The sequence below is a fragment of the Leptidea sinapis genome, chromosome 17, assembly GCF_905404315.1.
Source record: "Leptidea sinapis chromosome 17, ilLepSina1.1, whole genome shotgun sequence".
Classification (NCBI taxonomy): domain Eukaryota; kingdom Metazoa; phylum Arthropoda; class Insecta; order Lepidoptera; family Pieridae; genus Leptidea; species Leptidea sinapis.
The window spans coordinates 10023526-10047626 of NC_066281.1; the positions used below are offsets into that span (position 1 = coordinate 10023526).

A 24101-nucleotide genomic window follows, 5' to 3' on the forward strand; every position below is an offset into this window, starting at 1 on the left:
TTTGGGCTTCCGGTCGAATTTTTATCCCTACACAAATCGAAAAGCACAATTTTAAAAGCGCTTGACTAAATATTTATTTCTTTCTTATCAAGTGCCTAAATACTTTACGGCCTCACAAATAAACTTGGTATAAAGTTATAGCTGATGATAAACAAAGAAAATGCAAAATGCTTACGATAACTTTGACAACACTGTCAATACAATGATAATTCTGAAGTTTTCCGAATGACAAGCTGCCTTGCAAATAAACGCGGGAAACGTTATACGTCCGAACAAACCATTCGTAAGCAAACTGTCTATTTGTAAACATTTTACATATTCTTGGTTTATGCTTAGTTATGACTTTTTGCCAATTTTATTTGTAAAGCCGAAAGTTTTATAGTATCATCTTCGATAATGACGAACTTCCATCCCCTATTTAAACCCATCTTTTTATTTTTCCGCAATTAAAGGTAACATATGTCCTTTTACAAGTTCTATTCTATCACTGTAGTAAATTTAGTCAAAATCGGTTCAGTGGTTTATGCGTGAAAGCGTATCAAACAAAGTTACATTCACATTTAATATTTGTAGTGATTTGATTGAATTTGGTGTTGAAAACCTTTGTCCATTAAATTCAAATAAAATCTTGATCTCTTTATTAATGCAGGACAAGAAAATGACACATATCATGAATGTCAAAAGTTTTCATTCCTTTTAACAATTGCGACCACTTCGGAAAAGGTTGAGCTTTGAGGAGAAAAAGTGGCAAGAACCTCATTGCTACATTGCTCTTACTTTTAAATTAGCATTCACAGCTTCATCGTTTTACAAATTGTAAACCCGTGAACTTTATTGAAAAACCTTCTCGCAGAATTATTTTGGGGATCTATTCACCTGTATATTATGCAAAATGATAAACGATTTTGTATGCTTAGACCTATTCAGAGGTTCGTTGCCAAGGGTTCGAGAAAATGTAAAAATATATAATATAAGTATATAACTAATGTGTGTTCTTGATTTGCATAATATATCTTGACTTATTTGGTAGATTTTGTTCATTTCTTAATTAGATCATAGAATGTTTGTTTCATTTAATATATAAAATTCATTCGCGCATTCATGTCGCGGTGTTTGTAGTTAAACTCCTTCGAAACGTCTTGACCGATTCTCATGAAATTTTGAGTGCATATTGGGTAGGTCTGTCTATAATCGGACAACATCTATTTTTCATCCCCCTAAATGTTAAGAGTGGTCCACATCAATTTTTTTTTTAAATTTATTTGATTATGAGTCAGCATTAAAAAATACATATAACTTCATATTTTCACCCATCTACGATCAACAGTTACTTTTGTATCGCGATTTTAATATCGGCAATACAACGTTTGCTGGGTCAGCTAGTAATTTATACTTATATTATATAACTATTTCACACATATTTTCGCATGTGGTATTCACCTTAAAAGATTATATTATTAAGCATTTAGTAATAAGAACTTTGTTACTTAGTATAATTATAAATGTAATATTGTAATTACCAATTATAAATTATTTTTATTTATATTATTTAGATTTACTAAATAATATAAATAAAAAATAATTTCAATTACAATAGAATACGTAAAGTGACGCAACAAAAATACTCCAGCGTCAAAGACTCAATGTTTTAGACGAAAATGTAACTAAATAAAAAAAAAAGGTTGTCTCTTTCTTAAGAGACAACCTTTTCTCTTGAAAAGAAAATTGTCACACAATTATATATTTACAGCCGGACTATAATAATAGATGGATATATATCCAAAAACAATTATAAGAGTAATTCATTTTATATTTATATCTCAAGCAAGTCTCAAGTCGAGAGCGACCCAATTATTTGCTGAAGAAACGGTCAAGAGTGTCTTGAGGAGTACCATTTCGTAGCCTTGCGTTTACAAAAGCCTATTGAAATAGAAAAGAAATAGTATTTTATAAAAAAATATGAGTATGAATAACCAATACTCGGGGGCATCGAATAAGTAATTATGTTCTGTGTAGTACGTGGAAGAAAGCTCCTAGAAAACCGCACTGTGGAGGACCGCCACACATCCAGATGGTGGGGATAATATCCTAACTTGTGGCGTGTCGTGCGAAGGTGGAATTCGGCGGCGGGAATCAGGTTGAACAGCTCTTCGGAACACTCCCCGTGATAAGTGCGGTAGAAGACACACAATGAAGCGACGTCTCTACGCAACGCCAAGTGATCTAGCCGTTCACAGAGCACTGGGTCCCCGACAATTCGAGCTGCTCTGCGTTGCACGCGGTCAAATGGATCGAGCTGATACTGGGGTGAGCCAGACCAGAGATGACAGCAATACTCCATGTGTGGCTGGACCTGGGCTTTGTAGAGCGCTAGAATGTGGGCCGGCTTGAAGTATTGCCGTGCTCTATTGATGACGCCCAGCTTCTTCGTAGCCAATTTGGCTTTGCCCTCCAGATGGCCACGGAATTGGCAATCGCTCGAGATTTCGAGACCCAGTATTCCGATACTAGGCGAGGCTTTTAGGGAAGTGTTGTCGAAGAGCTGTGATACGGCAAATGGAGATTTTTTAGTGGTAAACGCGCAAACTTGAGTCTTCTGGGAGTTGAATTGGACAAGCTTCAATTTACCCCATTCCGCGACCTTCTCGAGAGAGGACTCGATAGAAGACACAAGTTTCTCCCGGCACTGGTCGACGTTTTCCCGAGAGAGACTTGCATGGCCCGTGTATACGGCATCACCAGTGCTGTCGTCTGCATAGCAATGTATGTTGGAGGTGTCCAACATATCATTGATATGCAGAAGAAACAGCTCGGGAGATAGCACACAGTCTTGGGGCACTCCAGCGTTCACAGACTTGGGATTCGAGCAATAACCGTCTATAACCTGTATGCTACGCCCATGAGGAAGCTGGAGGTCCACTTGCATAAGCTCTCGGGAAGCCCAAATGATGGAAGTTTTGAGAGGAGCGCCTTGTGCCATACACGATCAAAGGCCTTCGCTATATCCAGGCTAACTGCCAGGCCTTCCCCCTTGCTTTCAATAGGCGCCGCCCATCTATGTGATAGGTATACCAGCAGATCACCTGCTGACCGACCATGGCGAAAGCCGTATTGTCGGTCGTTGATCAACTGGTGACCCTCTAGGTATACTAAAAGCTGGCGGCTAATTATGCTCTCCATGATTTTGGAGAGCAGGGAGGTAATAGCAATAGGCCTGTAGTTTGCCGGATCCGAACTGTCTCCTTTTTTTTGGATCGGATGGACAAGGGCTGACTTCCATGAGTCAGGGACTACGCTTTTGGAATAAGAGTCCCGGAATAAACGCGTTAGCACCGGCGTCAACTCAGGGGCACACGTTCTAAGCACGATTGGAGAAATGCCATCCGGCCCGCTCGACTTCCTGACGTCCAACGAAAACAGAGCTCGCCTAACAGTTTTCTGTCTGAACTGTACTTCAGGGATAGAGCTCTGATACCGCGGGATGGTCGGCGGTGTTTTTCCGTTGTCGTCAAGAGTCGAGTTGGAGGCGAAAAGAGCGCACAGTAGATCGGCTTTCTCTTTTGCCGTATGGGCCAGGGTGTCTGATGGCGGCATGGACGGCTGGTTGAAGTTACCAAGAGCAGCTTTCGACAACGACCAGAACTTGCGTGTACCGGTCGGGTAACTGGAAAGCTGCTCGCCGATTTTGACGGCGTGCGTTGACTTCGCACGGGCGATTTGCCGCTTAAAAAATCTGGAAGCACGGTTATATTTCCTCTTAAGAACTTTGCAGTTCAGATCCTTTTTGCCCAGCGCCGCAACCCAAGTTCGATACGCCTGTTTTTTGCAATCAAATGCTGCTTTAACTGACGCATCGAACCATGGCTGTGATCTGCCACCGATCAGTACTACAGAGCTTGGTATAAAGATATCCATGCCCTGCAGTATCACATCGGCTACTGCAACGGCGCAGGCACTAGAATCATCTGAGGGGAAACAAACCTTGCCCCAAGGGTAGGATGCAAAAAAGGAACGCATCCTATCCCAATCTGCTGAACTGTAGTGCCAAACGCGGCGGGTCGCTGGTGGTCTGCGACGTTGGCGTCGGATGGGCACTACACTCCTGACCAGGCAATGGTCAGACGTTCCGAGACGTTCCGTAACTATCGGGATGTGTAGTCAGCAGAAGATCTAATAAGGACGGCATGTGGCTATCCACATCCGGGAGCCGCGTAGGCGACTTAACCAATTGGGACAGACCATACGCCAATGCAAAATTGTACACAGATCGCGCTGCGTAGTCTGTGGTACGTGATCTAAGCCATTCGGCATTGTGCCCGTTGAAATCACCCAAGACTACGATTTCAGCGGAGGGGATCTGTGTAAGCACGTCGTCAATTGCCGCTTGTACGCAGCCCATGAGATGATCGGTTTCTGCGTTACCACTATGGGACCTGTAAACACACGCACAGATGCGGACGCGGTCCTCTAAATCTACGCGGAGCCAGAGAGTAGACAGGTCCCTACCCTCAAAATTGCCGAGACGGCGACAACAGATATCCTCCCCAACGTACACACATACCCCGGCATGAGGCAAAAAGTTGGAAGGAAACACAAGACCGGCTGCGCCGTCTCAAGGTGGTGGTGGACGGCGTTTAAGTTGGAGTGAATTCCCCGGATGTTACAAAAGTCCACATTAAGCGTGGAGCGGGGTGCCGTGGTGTTGCTGCCCTGTTTGTCCTGTGACATACGCGGTACTGTGCTCTCCCCAGACTACGAGCTACGAGCATTCGCGCTCGGGGGCAGCCCGAGCGCGAATGCTCGGGGAGGGATTCTCCGGCTGTACTAGAGCCGGCACCCTCCTGGGGTAATTTCTGCTTTAATGCCGCTCTCATATTTTGTTGGGGGAAGGGGGGGGGGGAATGTTCTCCGGTCCTCGACACTAACCTATGCGAAACATAGCGGCATTAAGCCGCTACTTCACGCCGGTATTCTGTGCGAGTGTGGTAAGTAACCCGGACGAGTCTGGTCCGATTGTGCTGACGTCAAAAGACGGTAGCGTGACTATCCCACTTTCAATAAGCCCGTAGTCGCCTCTTACGACACCCTTGGGCCTGGGACTACCCTATTCTTTTTACGCCCCGGGGAAGCACAGGGCAAATTTCTACCGTGAAACAGTAATGTGTAAACAGTACTGTGTATCGGGCGCCGTAGTTAGTGAAATTACTGGGCAAACGAGACTAAACATCTTATGTCTCAAGGTGACGAGCGTAATTGTAGTGCCGCTCAGAATTTTTCGGCTTTTCAAGAATCCTGAGCGGGACTGCATTGTAATGGGCAGGGTGTATCAATAACCATCAGCTGAACGTCCTGCTCGTCTCGTCCCTTATTTTCATAAAAAAAATTAATGAATTCGTAACAGCTATAAATATTCAATATTTTTTTTGAAGAATACTTGCTGTTTGTTCTTCAATCAATCAGTGTCCGAATCAATAAGTATTATATATACAATTTTTGTCTCTTTGTCTGTCTATCAAAAACCACTGAAAATATTTAATATAAATTTTGTATTTTTTGTAATGGGAAAGGAGGACAACCGGCTGTACGGATAACTTGGTGTTAAGTGATCATCGCCGCCCACATTCTCTTGCAACACCAGAGGATTCACAGGCGCGTTGACGCCCTTTAAGGTTAGTGTTCGCGGTGTTTTTGAAGGTACCCAGGTAGTATCGTCCCGGAAACACCGCACAAGGAAGCTCATTCCACAGCTTTGTAGTACGTGGAAGAAAGTTCCTTCAAAACCGAACTGTGGAGGAACGCCACAGATACAGATGATATCCTAATTTGTGGCGTGTCGTGCGAAGGTGGAATTCGGTGGCAGGAATCAGGTGAAACAGCTCTTCGGAACAGTCCCCGTAATAAATGTGATAGGAGGCACGCAATGAAGAGACGTCTCTACGCAACGCATCAATATTAACAAGAGGTCGAGTCAGCATGTATTAGGCTACATATAGCTACATCACAGGCTACAACTTCTCACGCTGTAGACATAGCATTGTTGCTGCACGGCGCCGTGGGCAGTATCTTTGATAATGATTTAAAATTAGGCCAGAAACAGATATAAGTATAATATAAGGCATAAACAATAGCCATACAAACGTTTGCTCCAATCGGGATTCGAACACAGGACAACACAGGATAGATGCTTATGTATAAAATAGTAGTGTCAATCATAGATCCGAAAGCTGGGCACTTTGATGACAGGCATTGAAACAGGACATACTAAGGACTAGCCAAAATATAAGATGAAACAAAACTAACTGATGTGCTTTCAAAAATAGATCAGCTCAAACGGTGGCTCAAACAGCAAAGAGTGCAAATTGGTGACAGAATGGTACACCAGAGGCGAAACCTTACAATCCTTTCACATCCTCCGTTACTTCGAATTGAGCTAGCACTCGAAATTATAGTCATTTCAACATTCTCACAAACTACCGTAGAATAATATGTGTATCATATCAATATCCAAGAAAATTAGGCAAATTATTTGAGTTTTCTTTAGTGTGAAGACACGAGACTGAACAGTGTCGTGCCAGATTTTGGCAAGTCAACACGTCCTGAGGATGCCTTGTGTAGAGGCGAAATACATGTCGAATTGTTTAAAGAAAAAAATGGCGGAATTAATACTGAAGAGAACTCAAATAATTTTGGATTTCCGCAAAGTAACGCCTGCTTCAATACTTTTCAGAAAATTAAGGACCATACTTCTATAATTATGCACTGTATATCTGTAAAACACGCGCTCAACATACACGTCCCGCTCTGGTTATCGATACACATAGCCGAGCAGCTATAAAACAATACAAGAAAACTTCACATAAGTCACAAACTATTAATATAATTAATTATCAAATTACCTATGGCTAACACACCTAAGAAATGTTTGAAGATAGGACTATTGAACGCTAGATCCCTAAATACCAGTTCGGATGAATTGTTTATAAGCTTCTCAAACTATCAACCTGACATTCTCGCTATAAACGAAACTTGGCTTAAGGAAGATGAAGCAACAATTGCCCCCTCTGTGCCCAACTACAGGTTCGTACATAAGGCCCGCTCCGGGGGCAGGACGGGCGGGGGTGTGGGTTTTTATATTAAAATATATCACTGCCCGCGTTAAGCGACTGCCACATTCTGTACTAGAACAATTATGGCTGGAAGTTCAGTTACCAGGCGCTACGATGGCCCTCGGTACTGCGTACAGGCCGGAAAGTGTAAGTGTTAATTCCGCGCTAAATGCACTCAGTGAAGCTGTCAATCTAATGGGATATTGCACTTACACCTGTTTGGTTGGTGACTTGAATATAATTTTTTTAAACAGTGCACTACCACATACCAAAGACCTAATATCCTTCTGCTACCAGCATAATCTGCATCAACTAGTTCAAACACCGACTAGAACTACAGATGTCACAGAAACTCTAATTGATAATATTTTAACTGACACCCCATCCAAATGCCAGGGAATTGAGGTAATTCACAACGCTGATCTGAGTGATCATGCCATGGTTTTAGCAGAGTTCAACATCAAGAAACCCAAATAAAAAAAAAATCTAAATATAGAAGATTTCTGCGTGATATTGATGTTGAATCATTCCTACACGACTTACACTCAATCCCATGGCACACAATTCATAATTTAGACAGTGTTGATCAAATGATAAAAACTTTTAATATAAATATTATCACTCTGTTTGACTTGCACGCACCTCAAAAAAAATCAATGTATAAGGAGTTACCCCGGCCGTGGATTACGGATACAATCAAATTCATGATGAAAATTAGAGAGGAAGCTTTTATAAAAGCACGTGCATCTAAGATAGATTCAGCAAAAAATTACTACCGTACCCTAAAAAATTTAGTAACAGCGTCTAGACATAGAGAAAAAAAAGCATTCTTTAACCATTCCATCAATAAAAACATAAACAACCCCGACCTACTTTGGAGAAACCTGAAAAACACTACACTCATTAATAGTAATCCCGAGATTAGTACACCAGATTACCTAAACGACCCTGATAAAATCAATGCACACTTTCTTGGTTTGCCCCCAAACGATAGTCATGATATTATTAAAGACATACAATCCAATACTAGCACAGATCATTGCCAGCAATTTGAACTAAAATTAGCATCAGAAGAAGAGGTACGTACAATTATTAATATTATTAAAACGAATGCCATGGGAATTGATGCACTGAACATTGATATGATTATCCTAACCTTAGATGCAACACTCTCCACAATAACCCAAATAGTCAACAAATCTTTATCCACCCATACCTTCCCTACTACTTGGAAAAGTGCACTTATAACGCCTATACCCAAAAAAAATACTGTTACAGATTTAAACGATTTGAGACCAATTTCTATTTTACCAGTACTTTCAAAAGTTTTAGAGAAAGTGGTTCTCAACCAAATGACAGTATATTTAGAAAGCCATCATTTAATTCCAAAATATCAGTCTGGGTTTGGTAAAGGTCATAGCACTGAGTCGGCTTTGTTACATATAACCGATGACCTAACTGAGGCCACAGACATGGGATATACTAGTATAATGATACTGCTAGATTACTCCAAAGCATTTGACTGCGTACTCCCGGAACTACTTTTGAAAAAACTCGAACACAATGGTTTCTCTTTTAACACCTGTCAATGGTTTCGATCCTTTTTATTGAATAGAGAGCAAAGGGTAGTTACTGAGGGAATGGACAGACAGAAGAGGTACTCGACTGCTATGCCAGTACAGAGAGGTGTTCCCCAAGGCTCCTTATTGAGCCCAAAACTATTCTCCATATCTACCTCAGACTTACCTTCACAGATTCATCACTGCAAACACCGTCTCTATGCAGATGATACACAATTATACTACTCATTGCTTGCTAAGGACGTAAACGAAGCAATCATTAAAATAAATAGTGATCTCAATAACATTTACACCTGGTCAAAAAACAACTGTCTCAAGATAAATCCCTCTAAAACACAAATGATCATCATCGGAAATAAACATAAAAAAGAAAGTGTGCTGAACTGTCAGAGCAAAATTAAAATAAACAACACTGATATAGCAATAGTCGAGAATGCGCGCAATCTTGGACGGTGAGCAAAAGTATGTGCAACATATAAATAATAAAATAAAGACAGCTTTCTTTAAGTTAAAAACTTTATACAAAATAAGGCCTTATATCAATGAGGAACTTCGTCATCGGTTAACTGAAGCTATCGTGTTATCCCACTTTAATTACTGCAGCAGTACTTATGGTCCAAGACTAAACCAAAATATGGAGTCAGCTATACAACGGGTGCAAAATGCTTGTATACGTTTTTCTTATAATATTCCCAGACGTGAATTCATAACCCCTTATTTAAATAAGAAAAATATACTTCATATGAAAGCTAGAAGAGAACTACAATACGCATGCTCAATTAAAAAAATAATTAATAGTAAAAAGCCAGAATATCTGTTCGAAAAACTGAATTGGATGAAAGATACACGCAGTTCTACAAAATATTTACTTGAAGTACCTAGACACAGAACTTCACACTGTAGAGGTTGTTTTAGATTTATATCAGCAAGTATATGGAATGATCTGCCTCCCCCCCTCCGAGGGAAAATGAATGCATATACATTTAAACTCAAGTTTAAAACTGCCTCACTAAAACGACAACTTGCTGGTGAAAATCTAAACTTTTGCTTAAAACTTGCTTAAAAGACTTTCACTCTTGCTTAAAAGATTTAAAACTAAAACACTTTTTTGAATCTCAATATTATACACACCACACACACACAAAAAAACAAGACTATAGCAAAGAGTAGGGATAGATACTTATGACTATAGTGTGATATATTCTGAATATGTAATATAAATATGTTAGATATAGTAAGAATAAATAGTATGATAGATTTTAAAACATAATTATATGAAACTAAGTATATGTATAATTACAACATTTGAAAGTTTATTGTAAATTTTCTTGATGATTTATATCTGGTGGACGTGGACTCTAATAGTTCCCTAATAACACCTCAGGGAGGGGGGCGGCTGAAAACCAGCGCTGCTTGGAGTAATGTACGCCGAGCAGCAGAAGCTGAGCCGCTACCTTTTGTTTTCATTTTAATTTGTAATCTGTAGCATGTAAGTTATTCTGTAATTTTTTTCTTTGAAAACAATAAATGTGATTTTATTTATTTTATTTTATTTTAATTATCGAGTGTAGGTATTTCTTCTCTTTCATACACAGACTTACGGCTGTTCCCAATATACTATCTACAGATAGAGATAAATCTACTTCTACTGTCAGTAATTAGGTGTCAATAATCTGAAGCTGTCCCAATATACCCGATAAGTAATTCTTATCGCCTTATATTGGGACGCGTGAATTGCAATTTCCATACAAACTTCTATCGCTAGTAAGCTATACGTCCTCCCATTGACAGACAGCGTGTACGGATAAGGTGAGTTACCGTCGAAAAGTTTATTGGGACAGAAAAGTCAACGATAGTTACGATTTTTATCTCAAGTAAGAGGTAGACTGAATATTGGGAGCGGCCGTAAGGCACTTCATTATGTATCTAAGATATCTTCTGGAATATGGTCGCGTAATATTTGTAAAGCAACGCCATCTAGCGTGGGGTCGTGGTAGTTGCAGTACGCTTTAACACGGAATTTACCACAAGAATTTGTATTTCAGAGTTTAAGATATTAAAATATAATTAAATTATGGGTGATATTAAATCTAATTGTAATAAGTATTTATCGTTTATCTTCGGAATGGCAATCTTATTTGCTTTCTTATTCATTTATAATGAAGGGTATATCTATGACGTATTTTTTTGGTGATTTTTCATATTAATTTTACCCGGTGTTTGGTATTAACATAATAACATAATATTACTCTATAAAACTTATAGAATATTAAATAACAATACAACAGCCTTCAATGCTAAACGATTGAAATACCTACGTACGCATTTAAATCATGAATACAAAACTAAATCAATAAGTTCTTCAGCTTAATAAGATTAAAAGAGTATGCGATTCTAAATATAAATCGAGTAACGCTCACGATAAGTAAACATTGAGTGCCGCTAAGAATTTCCATCGGCATGTCAGTTATAAGCTGAGGGCAGAAAACCGCTCAAGGCTTGCATTCGGGTGCCGGCGAGGCGGGCGGGAGGGGAGAAGAGGGTAGTTCGCGGGGGCGGGCGGGTACGTTTCCGAGCCACGCTAGCATTTTGCAGCAAACGGCATACGGGTTGCACGTTTTTTCACAATATCTTATTCAATAGCCGCAATTTGTGACGTATACAGACAGAAATCGTTATTTTTTTACTCGGAGACGCTTTTTCAGCAGGAGTTTCGTTACAAAGACTAGCCTTGCCAGTTGCATGCATTATTCAGAGCTGCGCTGAGTCGGAAGCAGAATGACGCCCTTAAGAGGTAAGTCTTAAAATAAACTGTGACATTGATAATGAAAATCTTGATTGAAGCGAATTGTAAGCGATATCCAACCGTATGAAAATGGGACAAACGTATCGACTTTTAGTGTGCGTTCTATAGGCACTTTTTATGGCTGATGCACGTAGGTACAGTCGAATGCGAGTCGAACGTCATCACTTAAATAAATTTCAGTTATAGTAGGTAATTTACTACAGAATGTCATTTGCTTGAATGTTTTATATTTGAAATAATATTGATATACAATTAATACTAAGCTAATAAGTTGTATTACTTGTATATCAATATTATTTGACGTCTCACAAATAGCATGAAATATTATAGGAAACACATTAGAGGTTCTTATAGCATTTTTTTTACCGAATTAACCTAAGATAATTTATACGTCTAGATAGAGTCTCTTACTGTTAGACAACCGATAAAAACAGGCCAGGCATATTAGTTTAGTGTGCGTGACAAGCTACGTCTTACTAAGTCGACGTCGATCCAAGGAATTAACTATTATTTTCATAACAATATTATCATCGATGAAATATTGTTGCGTTTTTTTTAAGAAGCATATTTATACTGCTGCAAAATAGGTAGGTAGGTACTGAAAAGTACAATATGACCGGATTAATATTAGATGTGTTTGACTGTATATATGCAAGAAAAGGTTGAAGTCTTCCAGAAAGAGTGTACTCGTACTTATTAAAGCATATTGAGACTGAATTTAGATTTAAGTTAGTCTCAGTCTCTAACGCAATAGAAAAGCTATTATCGCTATAAACACCTAGCATGTCACATAATCACATTTTTTTGTTATTTTAAATGAGAGCCGATCTCAATTGAGCCGAATTCAATTCAATATCTCAATTGACTCATAATTAACGCAATTTACTTACTGTTAGTGCTTTTTATGAAGTAAATGCATAAAAGGCATTTATTTTCTCAAAATTGATTTAGAATTCTTTTTGATGTCATTTCTAATATACTAGATACTACTACCGCTTCGGAAACAAATGGCCTTTTGAGATAGAAGAAGAAGAAGGCGCAAGAAACTCTCCCAGCATTCTTTTTTTGCGCTCTTTTCAATAAAAATATACAATATTGTACTGCCATTGCAATTGCTATAAAATAACCATAATCAAGTCCCAGGCTGTCCGATCACTTAGTTATTCAGCTGTAGAGTAATAGGATTTACGACAGAGCAATTTTTTAATAAAACATTTAAATTTATTTATAGATAATGGCTGAACAGTGGCTGGGACTTTATTATAAAAGTGTATTCATTTACCCTTATAGCTATAATGTATCTTATGAAACCTACTAGAATTAGTTATAAGCAATCCCTTATTTCTAGTGTTTTAATAATGAAAATCACTATTAAGAGCAAAAATGGATCACTGGGCGTTGCGTAGAGACCTCGCTTCATCGTGTGTCTTCTACCGCATTTATCACGGGGAGTGTTCCGAAGAGCTATTAACCTGATTTCTGCCGCCGAATTCCACCTTCGCTCGACTCGCCACAAGTTACGATATTATCCCCACCATCTGGATGTGTGGCTATCCTCCACAGTGAGGTTTTCAAGGAGCTTTCTTCCACGTACTACAACGCTATGGAATGAGCTTCCTTGTGCGGTGTTTCCGGGACGATACGATATGGGTACCTTCAAAAAAAGCGCGTACACCTTCCTTAAAGGCCGGCAAATCTCTTGTGATTCCTCTGGTGTTGCAAGAGAATGTGGCGGTGATCACTTAACACCAGGTGACCCGTACGCTCGTTTGGCTTCCTATTCCATAAAAAAAAAGGTAATGAAAACCTGTTATTTCAAACTTTTCAACCATCTTATCCTTACATTTATTCTATCACTAGCTGATGTCCGTTACTTCGTCCGCGTAGATAAAGGGTTTTAAAAAAACATAAGCAAGTTTGAAATTGAAGATTATCTCATGTCCTATTCCAGTTTCGGTTCCCGTTCCCAACATATTATATAAATCCTATTTCGAGGAAGATTGCTATCGCAAACTAAACCTACTATTAGTATAGTTATAGCTCATCGAAGTGAATTTTAGTTTTTCATAAATCCCGCGGGAACCATGGATTTTTCGGGGATAAAATGTAAAAAAATAAATTTCATCAAAATCGGTTCAGTAGCTCCGGCGTAAAAGCGTAACAAACAAACTTACATTCACATTTATGATATTAGTAAGGATAATGCCTATTATATTCGCACAGGCAAATACTCAAAATGGAGAATTTCCTATCCTTTCACATCAATACTACATGATGTAGTGTGTAATTTAGTTAAAAACCAATTTACGTGTGAACCAATTCATAAATAGTCTTATTTAGTAAGACATATTTTCTTGTAAAGTAGAGTACAAGTCTTCTTAACATGCTCCAAACTTTCCCAAATAAATATCGCTTTTATTTCTATAAAAGCGTTTTAATTTAACTAAAAAATGAAAATAAATAATAGTTTAAGATAACTAAAAAACACGCTTTATATGAAATTCAACTAAAGAAAGCGTGGGGTGCTTTTTAAGATAATATTAAAATATTAATTCTTCTACACCCCACGCTTCTTTTACAGTAAAATATTTTGTTTACACTATTTTCAATTTAGATTTATTAAAATTTATTTTCTTATTTTTTAGTTGAATTTTATATAAAGCGGGTTTTTTAGTTTTTTTTAAACTATTATTTATTCATTTTTGATTGTGTTTTGGCTACGTGTTTTACGGCTGGTAACCACCTGATGCCAAGACTGTCACCTATACTCCAGGTGCAAGTGCCGCCGTTGACCCACTAGCAGTTCATCCGCCTCCAACTCTTCTGCATGCCCCAGTCCATCATGCAGCACTGACTACGACCTCTACTCTGAATACGTTCGAGAAGCCCGGGGCAGGGGTTTGTCGACAGAGAGTCCTTCTCTGGCCTTGTGGTCCACGGGAGGGAATTTATTTCCCTCCTACCCTATGAAGGTTTGATCCTCCATTAAGCATTCCCCTATCCGCCACCTGGGGAGACGTCCTCTAGGGAATCAGGCTACCCCGAGAATTTCGTCCGATCGCATATTATTTATTTAAAATAAGTGTAAATTATTGTGTCAGCTCTTGTTATATTTTAAACGCAAATAGTAATAATGTATCCAAAAATAAAAGCAGAAATTGAGAAAAATAATAAAAACTTCATTAGACACAACTCAGATTTCTTTTGGGTGGAAATAACGCTCTACAGTATTTCAAATATTCATATTTTTAATTTTTCACCTTATATTGACTTAAATATCGAAAAAGAGCCCTAATATTCTATCAAAAATTCTCACGTCAAAATATCAGTTTTATCAAAAAAGTCAGTGGGCTTTTTTTTCGTTAAAATCTCTACTTTTTGTTGGTGTGAAAAAAAAATATACATTACTGTTGTAAATGTTCGGAAAATTTTAGCCCATCAAAAGGTGTTTCATAGAGAATTCAAACCTGAATTATTTCGTAGCAGCAAAAATATGGATTATAATTAATCAAATCTATTTATAAATGTAAAAAAGATGATGATTCAGTGTTATATAGTAATTTTTAACGTAAAAAGGATAATGATTCAGTGGTACATTAACTTTAACTATTAACTACGAGGGCGGCACTGAAAATTTCGGGAATCAAGGAAGTGACACAACATTACTATTTAAAAATGTATTTATTGCTTTTCAAAGTATTCTCCGCGAAATTTGACACATTTTTCCATACGATGGAACCAATCATTGAAGCAACCATTCCATTCGGAAGTTGCGGTCTCCAAAATGACCGTTTTGTGGGCGTCCACAGCTTCTTCAGGTGATGAAAATCTCTGACTCCGCAATTTATTCTTTATTTTAGGGAAAGTATAGAAATCATTAGGGCTTAGGTCGGGGCTGTACGGCGGATGGTCTAATAATTCTATGTTTTTTTGCTCGAAAAACTCTTTTGTTCCGTGCGCGGTGTGAGAACTCGCATTGTCGTGATAGAGGATGATGCGGCGGTTGCAGTTCTCTTTACGGAGTTCAGAAACGACCTGTGGCAAACAAATGCTAGCATACCATTCTGCATTAACCGTTCTTTGTCCCTCAAGAGGAATAGTTGCAACATGGGTTCGTACGCGTATATCCAGGATTCGTCACCTGATATGATGTTGTATACAGCATTCGAGGATCCTGCGTGGAATCTTTTGAGAGTTCTGATGCACCAAGTAACGCGAGCCGCTTTTTGCTCTTCACAGAGCAAATGGGGTATCCATCGGGAAAACAACTTTTTTACACCTAATTGTTCATGCAAGATTATTTGTATTTGACTCATGCCAATGTCTAAAGTTGCCTGAATTTCGCGGTATGTCACATGTCGATCTTCCTCAATCAGCTTACGCACAGCATCAACGTTTTCTTTGGTGACTGCAGTTTTTGGATGACCTTGACGGGGATCATCACTGAGCTTGACACGTCTACGTTGAAATTCAGCAAACCAGCGATAAATTGTGGTTTTGAATGGGGTTTGATCACCAAATGCAGAAATCATCCGGTCAAGACACTGTTTTTGTGTTAAACCACTTCGAAAGTCATAATAAATCATCGCTCTAGAATTTTCTCGAGTCAATTCCATTCTCTCAACGACTAAACAAGTTTGACAAGACCTTGTGACAAGACCGAGAATCTTTTTTTAAATAAATAAATGGTATTCGATTTTTAAAACCTAGTAAATTTCAATTAAAAAGATTTTAATATGACAGGAACAATGGAAATATTCCATTCCCGATACTTTTAGTACAGTCTATGTATAACATAAATGATTTTACATAAATAATTTTCTTAATGATACCACAGACTAGGAATACTAGACGATACTACATATATTGTAACTAAATTAAAAAAAACCCGCTGAGTTTAGGCTTACTATTTCAAATGAGCGGTACTTTTTTGACGTTTAAAAAGTGATTTTAAATTGTATTTTGAAAAAAAATATGTGAATTTGAATAAAACATTAATTTCGTCAATAAAGTACAAACAAAAGATTATAGTTGCGTTGTACGCAGTCAATAGCCTGGGGATCGATAAGGGTCGTAGATGATCTAAATATTTGATTCGGAGCATGCAGGAGAGCCCTTTGCGTGCCAACGAAGCGCTATCGAACCCGCACGCCGCGGCCTCTCTAGTAGTGCTTGACTTTTTTGACGTGAGCAGTCTACAAACTGTACCTGTTCGTTTTTTGTTTTATTTATTTATAACCTTGGATAAAGGATTGGTCTCCGCTGCGCTCCAACAAGATACCGCATGCTTAGCCGTAAAGTGCGGCAACTGATAATACGCCCAAGTGGGCGTACTCGAGCCAGTCTTCAACAATGTGTGTCGTTGATGTGCCACATTAAACTTTGCTAATAATTGATGTTTGCGTGCCAGTTTGCGTGGTACAACTTTGTAAAAATAATACTACAAGAAATAAAAAAGACACGGGGACAACATAGGGTAGGGCGGGGCTAGTTGAGCAATTTTTCACTTGAGCGGCTATAGCTCCTCAACGATAACTTTTAATGTCTTGTTCTGCATACTGATCAATTACTAATATATCCCTTAGCAAAAGTGTCCATAGTAATTATTTCTAGCTAGTTGAGTTTAAGAGCTACAGCTGTTTAAGTACAGAAAGTCATGTTTGCTCAACCCATGCCCCATTTACCCCATGGGTGAGGTAAGTTGAGCAAGAATGTGGGGTAAATTGAGCACACAGATGGATTCAATGTTAACTAGACACGAAATCAAATATTTTTTTTTAATAGGAGGACAAACGAGCCTACCTGTTGTTAAGTGATCACCGCCGCCCACAATCTCTTGCAACACCAGAGGAATCACAGGAGCGTTGCCGGCCTTTAAAGAAGGTGTACGCGCTTTTTTTGAAGGTACCCATGTCGTATGGTCCCGGAAACACCGCATAAGGAAGGTCATTCCACAGCTTTTGTTTGTTTTTGATTGTTTTTGACAATAATCTTTTATTTACAATTTTTTATGGGTAAAACAACAAAACTAAATTCTTTGAATAATGAACTCATGTCACTGTTGCAATTGACACAAACGAAAGTAAGACCAGCACCAGGCACACAGGACACTCCTGTCTCATCCACATTCCAAATATCTGATACACTGAATCCATTTTTGTTGAGCAACTATAGCTCAACTAGCCCCACCCCGAAATTTAAAGACAAAGGTAAGATTTTGAATAAACTGTTAGAATTATACGCAGAACCTATATATGTATCAAAAGTAGAATAAATATATCATAGTATACCACTTACCCGATTGAAAACGAATGAAATTTGACTATTACAGACGAAATATTACTGTTTACAACTATTTTAATCTTTGTTGTCTAAATTAATAATACGGTCATGTACTTTACTCGATCGACTTGTCGCCACTGGCGGTCGTGCGATAAGATCTGCTCTGTCGACGCTTTCTTTTCGCTATTTGATGTTTCTGCGGTGTATATATTCCGAGATATATCGATTGCCCCTATGCTCAACTAGCCCCGGCCTACCCTATCATCAGTAAATATTTTGTATTTTTTTAATTTCAATGTAACTTAAGACGAAGCGTATGTTACAAAATTTGAAAGATGCCATTGAGTGTAAAGATGCCACGCATACAAGCATCTAAAAGCCGTAATAAAAAGCTATTCTTACACAGTGCCGTATCTAGTTGGAGCGCCTCAATCAAAGCTTAAAGAATTGGTAACACATTCAAAATCATATATTTTTATCCAAAATAGGATTTAAAATCTCTTATTGAACGTCAATAACTACCACCCATTCGAAATGATATCCTTTAATATACTATAGGACATAATACATACTATGAAAATAACTAATCTATAAGTTAACTGTCTAATTTTTCTAACGTATACGCTGCAGAAATAAACCTATCTGCCAAACGTCCAATATTGCAATCCCCCATTGCAATTTGGAATCTAGAGTAATGCCAAAAAATATAGCAGATTCCACCACCGGTTTTACCACCTCTCCGTTTAACAAGACAATCAAATCAAAGTACAATAAAAGAAGAACATAAAAATCATTTTTACTATAAACTCGATTGCTCTTAATAGTGATTTTCATTATTATAACACTAGAACTAAGGGATTGCTTGTAACTAATTCTAGTAGGCTTCATAACATACATAATAGCTTTAAGGGTAAATGTATACACTTCTATAATAAAGTCCCAGCCACTGTTCAGGCATTATCTATAAATAAATTTAAATGTTTTATAAAAAAATGTCGTAACTCCTTTTGCTCCGCTGCTGAATATCTAAATGATCGGACAGCCTGGGACTAGATTATGATTATTTTAATAGCGATAGAAATGACTGTACAATATTGTATATTTTTATTGAAAAGAACGCAAAAAAAGAATGCTGGGAGAGTTTCTTGTGGCGCGTCTTCTCTCTCAGAGCGCCATTTGTTTCCGAAGCGGTAGTAGTATCTAGTAGTTATTAGAAATGACATCAAAAAGAATTCTAAAGGAATCAATTTTGGGAAAATAAATGCCTTATATGCCTTTTTGACAAAAAATTTCTTGATGTAGGTTAGATCTCCATTTTCTGTCACTGTGCATATGTACACTTGTATAACATATTTTCAATTGTCTGCGCTCATTAACTGATATTGCATCTCATAACTATACGTGACTGTAAAAATTTCGTTGATGTGGTATGTGTGTCTGTCACGTCTCGTGCCAGAGTTTGGCGAGTCAACATGTCCTGAGGAAGCCGCGTGTAGAGGCGAAACACGTGTCGAATTGTTTTAAGACAAATATAGGCGGAATTCACACTAAGGAAAACTCAAAACATTTGAATTTTAAATTTTTTATTATTAATGGTATTATTTTTATATTTTTTTTCTTTGAACCTAAGTCAAATTAGTCAGATTGAGACCTCTTATAATTAAGTATAAAATTACAGAATTATTGAGAAAAACTAACTGTGTTTTTAATACTATCGAAAATAATAATATGAGTTATACATATTTGTAATTATACACTTAAGGCCGTTCTCAATATAGTTAAAGCCTAATTGAATAAAGTTTATTTGAAATTAAATTTGTCAACAAAATTTATAAACGATACGTCACTCGAACGGTTGGCTCAATTGGAAAGGGCGTTCGCACGGAGCGCGAGTCCCGCATCGTTCATAAATTTTGTTTACAAATTTAATTTCAAATAAACTTTATTCAATTAGGCTTAAACTAAGCTTTTTTTTTAATCGTCACTACAAGTATTTCTCTTAAATTACTGAATTCACCAAGTTTCAGTCATTTCGTTTCGGAACGTTACGCCATAGGTCATTTTGTGATGAGTTACGGATCTGCCAGTCACTGTTTAATGTATATATAAATATTACTTAATTATTTTTTTTTGATTTATTCGCAAAGTAAAACCGAAACGTAAATGAATATCCTTTTCAAGCACATTGTGCGCAAGGAAATAAAGTTTACATAGAGAAGAAGTAGGTAAAACAGAAAACAAAGACAATCGTCTTTGCTTTCGTTAGGTATGGGTACCACAAAGGCGTCTATTTCTGCCGTGAAGCAATAATGTGTAAACATTACTGTGTTTCGGTCTGAAGGGCGCCGTAGCTAGTGAAATTACTGGAAATATAAGACTTAACATCTTATGTCTCAATGTGACGAGTGCAATTGTAGTGCCACTTAGAGTTTTTGGGTCTTTCAAGAATCCTGAGCTGACTGTATTGTAATGTGGTTTAAATTACCACCAGCTGAACGTTCTGCTCGTCTCTTATTGACATACAAAAAAATTAGCAAATTTACAAAACAAGATACGTTGTTTTGTTCCTTGATAATATTATTATACAAGTGTTTTCCTTAAGCAGCGGTCCGTAACAGAGGAACGACTCCCAAAGAGACAATTTTATGGTTTAGGCCTTCGTTTACTGCTTATTTGGGGTAAATATATTTTTACTGCTCAAATCGCAATAACTTTTATTGCATTCCTCATTTTCCATTTCCACAAGGCATTTTCCTGCTGGAGGACGTATTTTTATCAAACAATCAACAATAAACAATAATTAGTTAAAAAATAAATAAAAAACACACTTTTATAGAAAACCGTAGAAGATAATATTCCATATAATATAAATACCAGTGGGAGGCTCCTTTGTACGCCTATTTCTGCCGTGAAGCAGTAATTTGTAAACATTATTGTGTTACGGTCTTAAGGGCGCCATAGCTAGTGAAATTACTGGGCAAATGAGACTTGACATCTTATGTCTCAAGGTGACTAGCGCAATTGTAGTACCGTTCAGAAGTTTTTGGGTTTTTGAAGTCTCCTGACTGGCACTGCATTGTAATGGGCAGGGCGTATCAATTTTTTTTATGAAATAGAAGGACAAACGAGCGTACGGGTGTTAAGTGATCACCGCCGCCCACAGTCTCTTGCAACACCAGAGGAATCACAGGAGCCTTGCCGGCCTTTAAGGAAGATGTACGCGCTTTTTTTGAAGGTACCCATGTCGTATCGTCCCGGAAACACCGCACCGCAGCTTTGTAGTACGTGGAAGAAAGCTCCTTGAAAACCGCACTGTGGAGGACCGCCACACATCCAGATGGGTGGGATAATATCCTAACGTGCGAAGGTGAAATTCGGCGGCAGGAATTAGGTTAACAGCTCTTCGGAACACTCCCCGTGATAAATGCGGTAGAAGACACACAATGAAGCGACTTCTCTACGTAACGCCATGTGATCCAGCCGTTCACAATTACGATCAGTTGAACGTCCTGCTCGTCTCTTCCCTTACTGTCATAAAAAAATATGCATAAATCAGCATAAACTAGGAATAGAGTGATAGAGTAAAAAAATAATGTATTGAAATAAGCTTAGATAATTTATACGTGTAGATAAAGCTTCTAACTGTTAAGCAATGCATGTCAATAGGCCAGATTTATTACTTTAGTGTGCATGGCAGCTACGTCTAAAGCCGGTTGCAGACCGAAATCTAAGCTATGCCAAGGCTAAAGTAAGCTGTGCCAAGCAAGCTAGGCTAAGCTACGCTAGAAATAAATTGCGTGCACACCAACAGCTGGCGAAGGATGTGCAAAGGGTGTACGGGTAGCGGGAGGGGCTTAGCTTACATAGCTTAGTTCGCATAGTTTGCGGTCTGCACACAAGTATGGAAAACTGCGTCAGCTAAGCGAGCTAAGCTAAACTAACTTAGCTTAGCTCTTGGTCTGCAACCCGTATTACACTCGCGATACGGCAATTCTTTTTATAGTCTATTTTTGCAGTTAGCCCAATTCGGACCAACTCCGGCAAACGCGCCACAAGTTAGCACATACAATGAAATCTTTTCAGATATTGACATATTAGGTATATCGGAATTACAATTCAAATCAGCAATTAATAGCACAGTGAAACAGCATCAATTTAATAATGTTATCAATACAATTTAATTTAATTAATAATTATATTTAATTTGAGTGCATAACTTATTTATTAAATTAAATAATAATTTAATTTAATAAATAAGTTATGCACTTAGTAGGTACTACTTATGTTATTTCTTTCTCTAATGTAATCATTTAATGTGTAATTGTTTTGTGTCCCAAATAAAATAGAATAAAATACGGCAGTTACTTTGTTTTAGTGTGCGTGCGTTTGCTGAAAATAAGAGGCTAACTGTTCGTCGCAATTTTTTTTCGACGTGTTCACAGTGGTCACAGTTTGCCTAGACGCATAAATTATCTAACGTAAAAAGCATGGGGTACTTGATCTGTTATAGTTAATAAATCATTGTATCTGTTGGATGCAATTACTAAAAAAAAAGGCGTGAAAGGCATTTATTTTCTCAAAATTGATTCCATTAGAATTCTTTTTGGTGTCATTTCTAATATACTAGGTAGTACTACCGCTTCGGAAACAAATGGCGGTCTGAGAGAGAAGAAGCGGCGCAAGAAAGTCTCCCCGTATTCTTTTTTTGCGCTCTTTTCAATAAAAATATACAATATTGTACAGTCATTTCTATCGCTATAAAATAATCATAATCTAGTCCAGGCTGTCCAATCACTTAGATATTCAGGTGTGGAGTAATAGGATTTACGACAGAGCCATTTTGTATAAAACATTTAAATTTATTTATAGATTATGCCTGAACAGTGGCTGGGACTTTATTATAAGTGTATACATTTACCCTTACAGCTATTATGTATCTTATGATAATTATGACAGTAATCACGACCATCGTGTTCACGAAGCATCCTTACACAAACAATAAATTCAAACAATAAAGGTTGATGCTTCCAATATAGGTTATTTTATATTTATACAATTTGTTCTTTATTACTTATTATGAAATATTTAATATTAAGAAACGCTTTTAATTTTGAACACGAAATATATATTGAATGCAGCACCTTACAAACTAATTTGTTTTGTAATTACAGTTATTGTAAAATACTCTAATAATTGAAAATAATGGCGGTTGAGTTTCTTGTATGTTCTTCTCATGACCTCTACTTTTTCCGAACGGTATGGTAGATTCAGTAATTTAAAAGAAATATTTTTAGTGACGATTCATGCGCGCTAAGTTAAGCCTAATTGAATAAATGTTATTTGACTTTGACTTTGAATGTTTTATTGGCATTTATATTGGTAAAAGTACAGCCAATTTTAAATATATTTTAAATGTACCTTACGATTTTTTTACCATTATATATTTTTTTGTTACATAATTAGCTTATATATTATGATAAAAACCAAAAACATACAATATACTTGCTTATAAACTGTTGCATTACCGGACGAATCACAGGAGCGTTGCGTGCCGATGATTTAAAGTGAACCGCTTTTTTTAAGGGTAGGGTATTTACCCAAAAATAAAAAATATGTAGGTAAATAGGTAAAATATACAAAATATGAGGGAAAAATTGGATTTTATTTTATTAATTAAGAAATAAGACAGTCTTATCTTTGCTTTATAAAATTTCTTTTATGTGGGTGGGTAAATAGGTTTCGTGTTTGTTTAGGATCCGGCTTGTGTTTGTGACATGAGATAGCAAACATTTATGACATGTTTTGAACACATTATGATGAAAAATGAAATTAAATTTCTTCATAAAATACGAGATGTATGAAATGAAATTTTATTTGCAAGAAACATTGTAAATTTATTGAAGTAGGCGTTACTTTGCGAAAATCCATAATTATCCAAATCTTTTGGCATAATCTGGCACGAGACTGAGTTTTGGTGAGTCCTGAGGATGCCTCGTGTAGAGGCGAAACACGTGTCGAATTGTTTAAAAGACAAATATTGGTGGAATTAACATTAAAGAAAACTCAAAACATTTAGAAACATTGTAGTTAAAATGTTAACATAATAATATTAATAATCCTATATCTTTCGTCAATTGACATGCAAAATATGTTATAGAGTTGTCTAACTACCAACACACTACTGTTATACTGAAACATGTCGGATTTCACAATTCTATCATTAATCTATACTATAATCTATACTAATATTATAAAGCTGCAGTGTTTGTTTGTTTGTTTGAACGCGCTAATCTCTGGTACTACTGGTCCGATTTAAATGATTATTTC

At 37.4% G+C, this 24101-nt stretch overlaps 1 protein-coding gene across 1 annotated transcript in view; it reads left to right on the plus strand.

Moving 5' to 3' along the window:
* The first annotated feature begins 11288 nt into the window (after positions 1-11288).
* Positions 11289-24101, plus strand: part of LOC126968905 (schwannomin-interacting protein 1) — a 50907-nt gene continuing 38094 nt past the window's right edge. Inside the window, exon 1 of the mRNA XM_050814063.1 lies at positions 11289-11480. The gene's annotated coding sequence lies outside the window, so the exon portion shown is untranslated. The remainder of the gene's footprint in view (positions 11481-24101) is intronic.